Source organism: Gorilla gorilla, chromosome X, assembly GCF_029281585.2.
Source record: "Gorilla gorilla gorilla isolate KB3781 chromosome X, NHGRI_mGorGor1-v2.1_pri, whole genome shotgun sequence".
Lineage (NCBI taxonomy): Eukaryota > Metazoa > Chordata > Mammalia > Primates > Hominidae > Gorilla > Gorilla gorilla.
In genome coordinates, this window is record NC_073247.2 from 119717503 (window position 1) to 119732048 (window position 14546).

General features: G+C 42.7%; 1 long non-coding RNA gene across 2 annotated transcripts in view; it reads left to right on the plus strand.

The window, feature by feature from the left end:
- The first annotated feature begins 595 nt into the window (after positions 1-595).
- The window catches only part of LOC129529684 (uncharacterized), a 62278-nt gene continuing 48327 nt past the window's right edge, over positions 596-14546 (plus strand). For both annotated transcript variants that reach the window (XR_010132553.1, XR_008675227.2), the window contains exons 1-3: positions 596-662; positions 2754-2817; positions 3312-3439. This is a non-coding gene — a long non-coding RNA (uncharacterized lncRNA). The remainder of the gene's footprint in view (positions 663-2753; positions 2818-3311; positions 3440-14546) is intronic.

The following is a 14546-nucleotide window of genomic DNA, read 5'->3' on the forward strand; positions in this document are numbered from 1 at the left end:
GTTTGTGGCAGGTGCTGGAGCTCAGTGATGAATAAGACACATAATCCCTGCCCTCATGAGACTCATAATCTAGAGAGAAGACAGAGTATCAACGAATGAAGACTTTTTGAATTATAGGCGCTATCATTTATTGGTTGCTTACAGTGTGCCTGGCACTAAGCCAAGCACTCGAGATGCAGTGATTCATTCAATCCTCCCAGGAATCCTGTGAGGTAAAGACTATTATTGGCTCCCTCGAACATGAAGAGTTAATCAATCCCTGCGCCCATGCCCAGGCCTGCAGATTCCTACATGCCTGGTGAGCTGCTAGCAAGGGTCTTAGCCATGGCTGCTTTGGGTACGAGGTAAAGTTTAAGGCCCAGCACTGAGGAAATAAATGACCCAGTGCAGCAGCTGCTGAAGTCAGGGTTAACCGGGAAGGCCTTCCAGGTCTTTGCTAGACACCCCCAAAACTGCCCCCGAGGCGATTCTCCCATCCTCTTTTTTTCTCCCCTTTCCCTCCGGCACCCCACTAACCTCCCTTTCCAGCCCAGCCCCTCCCTCTGGGCCGCCTCCTCTCTGAGTCATTTCCCCTTCTCCGCCCTAAAGACCTTGTCTTTCTCTTGGAATCCCTTCCCCTCTGGCAGGAAGTAGAGGAAGAGCAAACTGGCTTTGGGAACCAGGTGAGTCCTTTCCCCAGCGAGGATGAGAAACGCCTCCCCGCAGTCCCCTGACCCCCGCGAATTCGGAAGGACGGGAAATCCTGGGAGTCCCTCCAGCCGTGTGTGGGAGGTGCCACGCCCCACCTGGTGTCTCCTGGGATGTGAGGAGGGAAGCAGTGGTCCCGTCGGACGGGCCTGTGTGGCTGCGACCGGCTCCTGCGCTGTGAGCTCAGCGCGCTGGGGAGGGACCTAGCTGCCGCGAAGCTGGGGGCGCGTGGAAGGGTCGGCTCCAGAAGCCAGCCATTGGGAGGAGAGAGGGGGAAAAGCTCCGAGCGGTGCGTGTGGAGGGTGCAAGCGCGTGCAAGTGCGTGCAAGTGGGCTGGTACGTGTATTGAGAAGGCATGCGTGTGTATGAAGGGGTGTAGAGAGGTGCGTATGTGGGGAGGCGCGCGTGTGCGGGAACGCTTGTGTGCGTGTGATGTGTGGGGGAGATGCCAAGATGTGATTTACACAGGTGCGGACGTGGGAGTGTGCGAGTGGTGATATGGAGATGCTTTCGAGCGTGAAGACTCACCGAGAAGCCCGTGGGGGATGTGTGTGCGTGTGCACGTGGAGGTGTGTGTGAGGGGATATAGATTTATTAATATATATGCGTGCGTGGGGGTCCGTAGGTGGGGGTGCGTGCATGGGGGGGTGCGTGTGTTGGGAGTGCGTGCATGGTGGTTGCATGCGTGGTGGGGAGGGGAGAGCGGGAAGGAAGGCGGGAGCCAGGTGCATGCGCAACTGAGAGTAAAGATGGCCGAGAAGCTCTTGCTGGCAGAGCTTAAAGTTAGGATTCTTAGCCTCTTTTTGTTTTTCTTGAGGTGGGCAGTAGGATGCACACGGCACCGTTTGAAAATAAGGAAAACTATTGACCAATTGACCACCTCCTTTAAAAAAATGCCCATGGTTTGCATGTAAGCACAGAGGGTTCGTGAACCCACTGATGGTCATCTGTAGACCCTAGATTATGGTTTAAAAAGGGGAGAAGATCCAAATAAATTACGTTGATATCCGCCATTGTGTCTTTTGATTCTATGAGAGAAAAAATGGAACAGCAGCTGTCCTTGGGTTGCTGTGGCTTTGAGGCTAGGTTTGCTGCTCCTGTTGGACGTGGTGCCAGCAGAGTGGGGAGTGTAAAATGGGATCACTGCCCAGAGTAAGACTGAGGAAGGGTGCCTCGTGGCCTTCAGGATAAAGCTCGGCCCCTCCCAAGCGGATCACTAGCCACAGGTTTTGCGGGTTAGTTCCTTGATAAAGTTGGAAAGTTGAGATTTGTAGTTGCTTTCTTGCGTGATTCCCGTCCCCGCCCTCCGCCCCCCACCCCCCGCCCTGTGGGTGGTGTCAGGGAGTATGAGTCTAACTAAGGTTGGGACTTCGTTGGGTAAGTGACTAGAAGGAGAGCAGCAGACTTGGGTTCTGATCCCATCTTTACGATTAACTAACTGTGTGACATTAAGCAATTTTCTTGATCTTCTTGTGCATCACTTTATTTATTTGTTTGTTTATTTATTTACTGAGACTGAGACTCGCTCTGTCGCCCAGACTGGAGTGCAGTGGCACAATCTCGGCTCACTGCAGCCTACGCCTCCCAGGTTCAAATGATTCTCCTGTTTCAGCCTCCCAAGTAGCTGGGATTACAGGCGCGCACCACCACGCCTGGCTAATTTTTGTATTTGTTGTAGAGATGGGATCGCGCCATGTTGTCTAGGCGGGTTTGGAGCTCCTGACCTTAAGCGATACCCCTGCTTCAGCCTCCCAGAGTGCTGGGATTACAGGCGTGAGGCACTGCACCCAGCCTCACTTTCCTCATTTATAAAATGGTAGTTCACAGGGTAGTTGGAAGTTTAAATAAGACTAAATAAATTCCCAGAACATGGGAAGCCTTTAATAAATGGCTGCATACCTAGGAATAAATGATATGTGTGTATATATATATATATATTTTATACACGTATATATATATTTTATACACGTATATATATATATATATACATTTGCAGAAAAGTTAAAGCTAAAAGTTTTATTTTGAAAGAATGTCTTAAACTACTGTTTTCTTTTGGTTTCTTGTAGGCATACCTAGTTGTGTTGTCAGCCAAAGCCCACCAAGTTCATCCTGTAAAGTCACACGCCTGAAGTAAGTGGGACTTTATTTGGAATTATTTGCAGTGTTCAAGTAGACAATTATTAGTCCACCATCAACTCTCACTTGGATTGCTGCCATGGTCTTCAAGCCTTCACATTTGCCTGCTTCCCTCTTTCGTTCTCCATGTTGCAGTCACAGTTATCTTTCCCTCTGAGAGGCAAAATAGCCTACTGGTTTGGAGCACAGACCTTGGAGTCAGAAATATCTCCTTCAGATCCCAACTGCACCCTGCTCCACCACTTTCTAGCTGTGTGATCTTCCACAAATTACTTCATTTCTTTTTTGGGGGATTTCAACATTTTAATTTCTTTTTAATATAAGTCACTTTTTGCAAGCTAGGAAACAGATTCAACCTAAGACAATCTAGTCCTCTGGAGATCCAGGCTGAGTCTTTCGATTTTTAGCAGAATGACATCATAATATAAGGTGCTAGCAATAGGGTTATAAACTCTAAATAATAACCACTTATCTACATTTTTCATTAGGAAACAACCAAAATTCCATTACTTAAAGACATGATATACAGAACATATTGATCTACAAAAGACCCAACGACCCAAATTATATGCTGCCCAACCTATTGGTGAACTGGATTGGAACTGGCCAAGGATTGGTAAATAGAGAAAGCGTTTACATTTTAAAAACTTCCTCTGTGGTTAAAAAAAATTCCTGGTTGTTATCAATAAGAAAACAAGTAAAAAATGTTACAGATGGACCCACACTGATATTTGACTTTACCAAGGTCTTCCGCCAGAACATGAAGGTAGACATAAATGTAGGAGATTAGATATTGAGATATTTTAAAAATAAATTACTTAGTAATAAGAAGTTAGACATACAGCATTATTCCATTTGCTACAAGAACAAATGGACAATGAAGATTATTTAAAAGAAATGTTCAACTCTAAGGAGGGTGGTGGGAACAACACTTTCCACTAGAGAATAACCTCCCATTTTCTCAGACAGTTAGCATTACTATTCTTCCGTAATACATATTCATATGGAAAAACTTGTCAAGAGCTTTTGCCAGGGCCAGGAGATGAAAAATAGAGCATGTTTTAGTTAGCAAATTGTCAGCTCAGTTAACATTTTTTGGGATGGACCCATACAATCTGGCCATTGTTTTGTTAAACTTCTGTAAACTGCAGAATTCCCTAACCCTTAATTAGCTTTGGTTTTTGCTCAATATCCTGAAGCTGGGCACAGTCTCAATGTAACTCTTCTCCTAGGGGCTGAAGTGGGTGCTAGTCATCAAAGTTTGGAATGTCATTTTAGAAGCAACCTCTAGAAGTAATCCTGGTAAGCCCTATAAGTAATCCTTTGGATGCATAGTAGGCTCTGTGCAGGTGGTAAAATCTGGGCAGGAATACCAGAATGTCAATGATCAGGACTGGAACTGCCCAGTCTGCCCCCGCTTTGCTGATGTAGCCAGAAGGTGAGCCTATGATAATGAGAAAGGCACCAATCGAAAAAGAGCACAGTGGCAAGTGCAGTGGCCTTATAAGGGATCTTAGGAGGGCTTTTCTTAAACTGGAGGTCAGTGTAGCCATCATCTGTGCTGGAGAGCCTTGAGTATATCACTTTACTACGGAGATTCCAGCCAGGTTGATGTGGGAGGGCATCATAACACACTGACACAGCTACAGTTGGAGTGCCATGCCAGGCTGCCAGTGGTGAGACTTTGCTCACAGTTGGCAGCAGAGGCACCCAAGGCTGTGCCACCTAACTGCCACCCAGCCCACCCCAGCAAGGGCCAGTGCCCTGGAAGTCTACTTGACCTCTTTTAGAATCTGTTTCCTTATCTCTGAAAGGGGACAATGCTGATACCACCTCAAGGGTTTTGTGAGAGATTGCAGAGATAATGTATGTAATGTGGCTCACAGTAATTGCTCAATAAATGGTAGATTAAAAATGGCAAGGGCAGTGAAGTAGCCAGCAAAAAAGAGGTTGAAGTGATGCACAATGGCACCTACACTGGGTAGGGATTGAAGCCATGAGGTGATAATGAGCTGGAGAATGGGAGAAATCAAAGGATGGGAGATCTCGATGAGAATGAAAAATGTTTGGCTGTGAAATGAGTCCTTGATCAAAAATTTTTTTAAAAAAGAAAGAGAATGAGGAGTGGGTATTCTGAGAACCAAGAAGTAACTGGAGTAGGAGGTTGTAGCCAGAGATTAGGCTAGTAGAGTTCAGGAATTCTAAAGTGGAGCAGCTCCATGCCTAGTGGGTGGTCCAGGAAACTAACGGCTAGTAATGACATAGAAAGTGGCATGCGGTCAGAGGTTGTTGAAGTAGAGGAGCTCAAAGGGCAGTGAGGTTAGCATGTTGGATGACTCATCCACATACACTGATGTTGCTTACATGATGGCAGGGGTTGAAATGGAGAGGAAAATGGAGCCAGTGCCAAAGCCAAGGTCTATCCTAATTAACGGAAGGCAGTCATTTATTTCACAAATATTTACTGAACTTTTACTAGATGTCAGGACGTAACAAGACAGACAAGAATCATGCTGTCATGGAGTTTACAGTCTAACAGGAGTAATAACAGACATTAATAATCCTACCTATAAATAGAAAGCTGTAAACTGTGATAAGAGCTATGAATGGGCCAGGCGCAGTGGCCCACGCATGTAATCCCAAAACTTTGGGAGCCTGAGGCGGATGTATCACAAGGTCAGGAGTTTGAGACCAGCCTGGCCAAGATGGTGAAACTCTGTCTCTACTAAAAATGCAAAAATTACCTGGGCATGGTGGCATGTGCCTGTAATCCTAGCTACTCGGGAGGCTGAGGCAGGAGAATCGCTTGAACCCAAAAGGCGGAGGTTGCAGTGAGCCGAGATCACACCATTGCACTCCAGCCTGGCCAACAAGAGTGAAACTCCCTCAAAAAAAAAAAAAAAAGCTATGAATGAAAAATAAGGGTTCTGTAAGTGTTATAACAGAGGAACCTAACCCTGTCTGGAAAGTTAGGGGAGGCTTCCCTGAAGAAGTGAGGACTGAAAGATAAATTAGGGTAGATGAAGGTGGATGGTGGGTAGGTGGAAGACGTGTTCCAGGTAGAGGAAACAGCATGTGCAAAGACCTGAAGCTAGAACATGTATAGTAATTTGAAGAACTGAAAAATATCTCCTATGACTAGAGCATATTAAGTAATACTCTAGCCATAGGAGAGTAATATGAGCTGAGGCTGGGTGGCAGGCTCCCTTAAGGATTTGGGGCTTTATACTACGAGCATTGGTAATATTTGGATGACATGATCATATTTTAAAAGTAATCAGGCCAGGCATGATGGTTTGCACCAGTCATCCTAGCACTTTGGAAGGCCAAAGTTGGTGGGTCACTTAAGCCCAGGAGTTTGAGACCAGCCTGGACAACCTGGACAAACCCCATCTTTACAAAAAATATAAAAAATTAGCCAGGCATGGTGGCGCATGCCTGTGGTTCCAGCTACTCTGGGAGCTGAGGTGGGAGGATCACCTGAGCCTGGGGAAGTCAAGGCTGCAGTGAGCTGTGATCATGCCACTGCACTCCAGCCTGGGTGACAGAGTGAGACCCTGTCTCAAAGAAAAAAATCTAACACATAAGTATACAGGGTAAATAGTGAAAGGCCAATTTATGTGTATGTTAGTATAGGGGAGTATGTGTGTATGTGTATACATAAAATACACATGTATAATATGTAAACACATATAATAGATGTATACATATATAATATATAAAAATGATACATACCATTTCACCACTTTAAAGAATGTTAAATACACAATGGTTATATTTCAGTGTCCATACATAGACATCCAATTCATTCTTTTTTTAAAAAAATTTATTACTAATACAAATAGAGATGGGGTGTCACCATTTTGCCCAGGCTAATCTCAAACTCCTGGGCTCAACCAATCCTTCCTCCTCTGGCTCCCAAAGTGCTGGGATTACAGGTGTGAGCCACCAAGCCTGGCCCAACTCATTCTTAAGAGTTGCAAAGTATTCCACGTTATTAATGTATGATGACTTATTTAACTATTGCCCTATTGATGGACATTTAAGTTGTCTCTAATTATATATTACTTTGCAGTGTGCACTGTTCACAATAGCAAAGACATGGAATCAGCCTAAATGTCCATCAATGATAGACTGGATAAAGAAAATGTGATACATATACATGATGGGATGCTATGCGGCCAAAAAAAAAAAGGAATGAGATCATGTCCTTTGTAGAAACATGACGCAGCTGGAGGTCATTATCCTTAGCAAATTAAGGCAGGAACAGAAAAACAAATACCGCGTGTTCACACTTAAAAGTGGGAACTAAATAATGAGACCCAATGGGCAGAAACAGGGGAGCAAGAGACAGTGGGGACTACCTGAAGGAGAAGGGTAGGAAGAGGGAGAGGATCAGGAAAAATAACTATCAGGTACTATGCTTAGTACCTGGATAACAAAATAATCTAAACCAAACGCCTGTGACACGAGCTTACCTATATAACAAACTTGCACTGCACATGTACCCCAAACCTAAAATAAAAGTTTAACAAAATTGCAATATGCCATTCTGTAAATTTTTTTCTCTAATATTATGCTTCAAATTTTATTTTTAAAATTACACTAGGAATACACAAGGAATTACGTGAGGAATATATGAATATATTCTTATAAAAATTGTAAAAATATAGAAATGTGTAACAATGAGAGTAAATGCTTATACAGGCCTTACTGTGCCCAACATCACTCTAAATGCTTTAAAGAGATTAGTACAACAATCCATGAAATAGGTACTGTTATTTTTTTCCATTTTACAGATAGGGACACTGAGGGCACAAAGAGGTCATGTAACTTGCATGTGGTCATATAGCTAATTATTGTTGGAGCTGGGCTCTTAATCACCTCATTATTTTCCTTCACCTCTACCCAGTTTAACGCCTTACCTCAAATGTGACAACTGTTCTTTTTTTCATTTGCAATTTTATCTACCTATATAAAACGCGTGCAAAATATTTATGTTTTTGGTGCGTTGGTTTTCTTTTTATGTAATAGGTTAATACTGTGTTATCTTGCAACTAGCTTTTTTTCACTTAACCATGTGTCTTTGACTTTTTCCAAGTCTTTATTTTTAAATTAATAATATATAAGCATATTGTTGTGGTAAAAGATCAAAATAATACACAGGTTTAGAGAGAGTAAATCTTCAAACTTCCCTTTCCTGCCTGCTCTCTGACATCTCACCAAAAAAAAAACCCCAAAAACCCCCAATAAACAACCAACTGTCCACAATTTGGTGAGTGTCCTTACAATCTTCTTTCCATGCATTTTGTGTGAATAAATAAGTATTTATATATATATTTACATAACAGGATTCATTCATATTGTTATATAGCCTTTTAATTTCTTATTTATTGATTTAATTACACACATGATACTTGAATACATTTTTCTTTTGAAAGATTAGAGCACTACAGGGAAGTTGAACACTCCCTTTGATCATCATTGATTTCCTCTCTACCTCCTCTGTCCCTACTCACTGTTTGACTTTTCTCCTGCATCTTTTTTTTTTTTTAATTATACTTTAAGTTCTAGGGTACACGTGCACAACGTGCAGGTTTGTTACATAGGTATACATGTGCCATGTTGGTTTGCTGCACCCACTAACTCGTCATTTACATTAGGTATTTCTCCTAATGCTGTCCCTCCCCCTGCCTCCCACCCCATGACAGGCCCCTGTGTGTGATGTTCCCCGCCCTGTGCCCAAGTGTTCTCACTGTTCAGTTCCCACCTATGAGTGAGAACATGTGGTGTTTGGTTTTCTGTCCTTGTCATAGTTTGCTGAGAATGATGGTTTCCAGCTTCATCCATGTCCCTACAAAGGACAGGAACTCATCCTTTTTTATGGCTGCATATTATTCCATGGTGTATATGTGCCACATTTTCTTAACCCAGTCTATCATTGATGGACGTTTGGGTTGGTTCCAAGTCTTTGCTATGGTGAATAGTGCCACAGTAAATATATGTGTGCATGTGTCTTTATAGTAGCATGATTTATAATCCTTTGGGTATATACCCAGTAATGGGATTGCTGGGTCAAATGGTATTTCTAGTTCTAGATCCTTGAGGAATTGTCACACTGTCTTCCACAATGGTTGAACTAGTTTACACTCCCACCAACAGTGTAAAAGCATTCCTATTTCTCCACATCCTCTCCAGCATCTGTTTTTTCCTGACTTTTTAATGATCGCCATTCTAACTGGTGTGAGATGGTATATCATTGTGGTTTTGATTTGCATTTCTCTGATGACCAGTGATGATGAGCATCTTTTCATGTGTCTGTTGGCTGCATAAATGTCTTCTTTTGAGAAATGTCTGTTCGTATCCTTTGCCCACGTTTTGATAGGGTTGTTTGTTTTTTTCTGGTAAATTTGTTTAATTTCTTTGTAGATTCTGGATATTAGCCCTTTGTCAGATGGGTAGATTGCAAAAGTTTACTCCCATTCTGTAGGTTGCCTGCTCACCCTGATGGTAGTTTATTTAGCTATGTAGAAGCTCTTGAGTTTAATTAGATCCCATTTGTCAATTTTGGCTTTTGTTGCCATTGCTTTTGGTGTTTTAGTCATGAAGTCCTTGCCCATGCCTATGTCCTGAATGGTATTGCCTAGGTTTTCTTCTAGGGTGTTTTATGGTTTTAGGTCTAACATTTAAGTCTTTAATCCATCTTGAATTAATTTTTGTATAAGGTGTAAGGAACGGATCCAGTTTCAGCTTTCTACCTATGGCTAGCCAGTTTTCCCAACACCATTTATTTTAAATAGGGAATCCTTTCCCCATTTCTTGTTTTTGTCAGGTTTGTCAAAGATCAGATGGTTGTAGATGTGTGGTATTATTTCTGAGGGCTCTATTCTGTTCCATTGGTCTATCTCTCTGTTTTGGTACCAGTACCATGCTATTTTTGTTACTGTAGCCTTGTAGTATAGTTTGAAGTCAGGTAGCATGATGCCTCCAGCTTTGTTCTTTTTGCTTAGGATTGTCTTGGCAATGCAGGCTCTTTTTTTGGTTCCATATGAACTTTAAAGTAGTTTTTTCCAATTCTGTGAAGAAAGTCCTTGGTACCTTGATGGAGGTGGCATTGAATCTATAAATTACCTTGGGGAGTATGGCCATTTTCATGATATTGATCCTTCCTATCCGTAAGCATGGAATGTTCTTCCATTTGTTTGTGTCCTCTTTTATTTCGTTGAGCAGTGGTTTGTAGTTCTCCTTGAAGAGGTCCTTCGCTTCCCTTGTAAATTGGACTTGTAGGTATTTTATTCTCTTTGTAGCAAATGTGAATGGGAGTTCACTCATGATTTGGCTGTTTGTCTGTTATTGGTGTATAGGAATGCTTGTGATTTTTGCACATTGATTTTGTATCCTGAGACTTTGCCACAGTTGCTTATCAGCTTAAGGAGATTTTGGGCTGAGACGATGGGGTTTTCTAAATATACAATCATGTCATCTGCAAACGGGGACACAAAGGGGCTGCTTCCAGCTTTTGCCCATTCAGTATGATATTGGCTGTGGCTTTGTCATAAATAGCTCTTAATATTTTAAGATATGTTCCATCAATACCTAGTTTATTGAGAGTTTTTAGCATGAAGGGCTGTTGAATTTTGTCGAAGGCCTTTTCTGCATCTGTTGACTTAATCATGTGGTTTTTGTCATTGGTTCTGTGTATGTGATGGATTATGTTTATTGATTTGCGTGTGTTGAACCAGACTTGCATCCCAGGGATGAAGCCCACTTGATCATGGTGGATAAGCTTTTTAATGTGCTGCTGGATTCGGTTTGCCAGTATTTTATTGAGGATTTTTGCATCAGTGTTCACTAGGGATAGTGGTCTAAAATTCTCTTTTTTTGTTGTGTCTCTGCCAGGCTTTGGTATCAGGATGATGTTGGCCTCATAAAATGAGTTAGGGAGGATTCCCTCTTTTTCTATTGATTGGAATAGTTTCAGAAGGAATGGTACCAGCTCCTCTTTGTACCTCTGGTAGAATTTGGCTGTGAATCCATCTGGTCTTGGACTTTTTTTTGGTTGGTAGGCTATTAGTTATTGCCTCAATTTCAGAGCCTGTTATTGGTCTATTCAGAGATTCAACTTCTTCCTGATTTCGTCTTGGGAGAGTGTATGTGTCAAGGAATTTATCCATTTCTTCTAGATTTTCTAGTTTATTTGCATAGAGATGTTTATTGTATTCTCTGATGGTAGTTTGTATTTCTGTAGGATCAGTGGTGATATCCCCTTTATCATTTTTTATTGCATCCATTTGATTCTTTTCTCTTTTCTTCTTTATTAGTCTTGCTAGCGGTCTATCAATTTTGTTGATCTTTTCAAAAAACCAGCTCCTGGATTCATTGATTTTTTTGAAGGGTTTTTTTGTATCTGTATCTCATTCAGTTCTGCTCTGATCTTAGTTATTTCTTGCCTTCTGGTAGCTTTTGAATGTGTTTGCTCTTGCTTCTCTAGTTCTTTTAATCGTGATGTTAGGGTGTCGATTTTAGATCTTTCCTGCTCTCTCTTGTGGGCATTTAGTGCTATAAATTTCCCTCTATACACTGCTTTAAATGTGTCCCAGAGATTCTGGTACGTTGTGTCTTTGTTCTCATTGGTTTCAAAGAACATGTTTATTTCTGCCTTCATGTCGTTATTTACCCAGTAGTCATTCAGGAGCAAGTTGTTCAGTTTCCATGTAGTTGAGCGGTTTTGAGTGAGTTTCTTAATCCTGAGCTCTAATTTGATTGCACTGTGGTCTGAGAGACAGTTTGTCGTAATTTCTGTTCTTTTACATTTGCTGAGGAGTGCTTTACTTCCAACTATGTGGTCAATTTTAGAATAAGTGCAATATGTTGCTCAGAAGAATGCATATTCTCTTGGTTTGGGGTGGAGAGTTCTGTAGATGTCTATTACGTCTGCTTGGTGCAGAGCTAAGTTCAAGTCCTGTATATCCTTGTTAAACATCTGTCTCACTGATCTGTCTAATATTGACAGTGGGGTGTTAAAGTCTCCCACTATTATTATGTGGGAGTCTAAGTCTCTTTGTACATCTCTAAGGGCTTGCTTTATGAATCTGGGTGCTCCTGTTTTGGTGCATATATATTTGGGATAGTTAGCTGTTCTTGTTGAATCGATCCCTTTACCATTATGTAATGGCCTTCTTTGTCTCTTTTGATCTTTGTTGGTTTAAAGTCTATTTTATCAGAGAGTAGGATTGCAACTCCTGCTTTTTTTTTTTTTTTTTTTTTTTTTGCTTTCGGTTTTCTTGGTAGATCTTCCTCCATCCCTTTATTTTGAGCCTATGTGTGTCTCTGCACGTGAGATGGGTCTCCTGAGTACAGCACATGGATGGGTCTTGACTCTTTATCCAGTTTGCCAGTCTGTGTCTTTTAATTGGGGCATTCAGCCCATTTATATTTAAGGTTAATATTATGTGTGTATTTGATCCTGTCATTATGATGTTAGCTGGTTATTTTGCCCGTTAGTTGATGCTGTTTCTTCCGAGCCTTGATGGTCTTTACAATTTGGCATGTTTTTTGCAGTGGCTGGTACCGGTTGTTCCTTTCCATGCTTAGTGCTTCCTTCAGGAGCTCTTGTAAGGCAGGCCTGGTGGTAACAAAATCTCTCAGCATTTGCTTGTCTGTAAAGGATTTTATTTCTCCTTCATTTATGAAGCTTAGTTTGCCTGGATATGAAATTCTGGGTCGAATATTCTTTTCTTTAAGAATGTTGAATACTGGCCCGGACTCTCTTCTGGCTTGTAGAGTTTCCGCCGAGAGATCTGCTGTTAGCCTGATGGGCTTCCTTTTGTGGGTAACCCGACCTTTCTCTTTGGCCCTTAACATTTCTTCCTTCATTTCAACCTTGGTGAATCTGACAATTATGTGTCTTGGGGTTGCTCTTCTCGAGGAGTGTCTTTGTGATGTTCTTTGTATTTCCTGAATTTGAGTGTTGGCCTGCCTTGCTAGGTTGGGGAAGTTCTCCTGCATAATATCCTGCAGAGTGTTTTCCAACTTGGTTCCATTCTCCCCATCACTTTCAGGTACACCAATCAAATGTAGATTTGGTCTTTTTGCAGATTCCCATATTTCTTGCAGGCTTTGTTTGTTTCTTTTTACTCTTTTTTCTCTAAACTTCTCCTCCTGCTTTATTTCATTAATTTGATCTTTAATCACTGATACTCTCTCTTCCACTTGATCGAACTGGCTATTGAAGCTTGTGCATGCATCACGTAGTTCTTGTGCCATGGTTTTCAGCTCCATCAGGTCATTTAGGGTCTTCTCTGCACTGGTTATTCTAGTTAGCCATTCGTCTAATCTTTTTTCAAGGTTTTTAGCTTCCTTGTGATAGGTCCGAACATCCTCCTTTAGCTCAGAGAAGTTTGTTATTACCAACCTTCTGAAGCCTACTTCTGTCAACTCGTCAAAGTCATTCTCCATCCAGCTTTGTTCCATTGCTGGTGAGGAGTTGTGATCCTTTGGAGGAGAAGAGGCACTCTGGTTTTTAGAGTTTTCAGCTTTTCTGCTCTGGTTTCTCCCCATCTTTGTGGTTCTATCTACCTTTGGTCTTTGATGATGGTGACCTACAGATGGGGTTTTGGTGTGGATGTCCTTTTTGTTGATGTTGATGCTATTCCTTTCTGTTTGTTAGTTTTCCTTCTAACAGTCAGGTCCCTCAGCTGCAGGTCTGTTGGAGTTTTCTGGAGGTCCACTCCAGGCCCTGTTTTCCTGGGTGTCACCAGTGGAGGCTGCAGAACAGCAAATATTGCTGCCTGATCCTTCCTCTGGAAGCTTCATCCCAGAGGCGCACCTGCCTGTATGAGGTGTCAGTTGGCCCCTACTTGGAGGGGTCTCCCCGTTAGGCTACATGGGGTTCAGGGACCCACTTGAGGAGGCAGTCTGTCCATTCTCAGAGCTCAAACAGCATGCTGGGAGAGCCACTGCTCTCTTCAGAGCTGTCAGACAGGGATGTTTAAGTCTGCAGGAGTTTCTGCTGCTTTTTGTTCAGCTATGCCCTGCCACCAGAGGTGAGGTCTACAGAGGCAGCAGGCTGTCAGACAGGGACGTTTAAGTCTGCAGGGGTTTCTTCTGCTTTTTGTTCAGCTATGCCCTGCCACCAGAGGTGGGGTCTACAGAGGCAGCAGGCCTTGCAGACCTGTGGTGGGCTCCATCCAGTTTGAGCTTCCCCAGCCACTTTGTTTACCTACTCAAGCCTCAGCTATGGCGGACTCCCCTCCCCCTGCCAGGCTGCTGCCTCACAGGTCAATCTCAGACTGCTGTGCTAGCAGTGAGCAAGGCTCCGTGGGCATGGGACTCGCTGAGCCAGGTGCAGGATATTATCTCCTGATGTGCCATTTGCTAAGATCATTGGTAAAGCACAGTATTTGGGCAGGAGTGTCCCAATTTTCCAGGTATAGTCTGTCACGACATCCCTTGGCTAGGAAAGGGAAATCCCCCCACCCCTTGTGCTTCCTGGGCGAAGCGATGCCCTGCCCTGCTTTGGCTGGCCCTCTGTGGGCTGCACCCACTGTCCAACCAGTCCAATGAGATGAACCAGGTACCTCAGTTGGAAATGCAGAAATCCCGTCTTCTGCGTTGATTACACTGGGAGCTGCAGACTGGAGCTGTTCCTATTCAGCCATCTTGGAACGGAATCTCTCCTGCGTCTTTTTTTTATTAATTCACAAGCATTTACAAACACATCT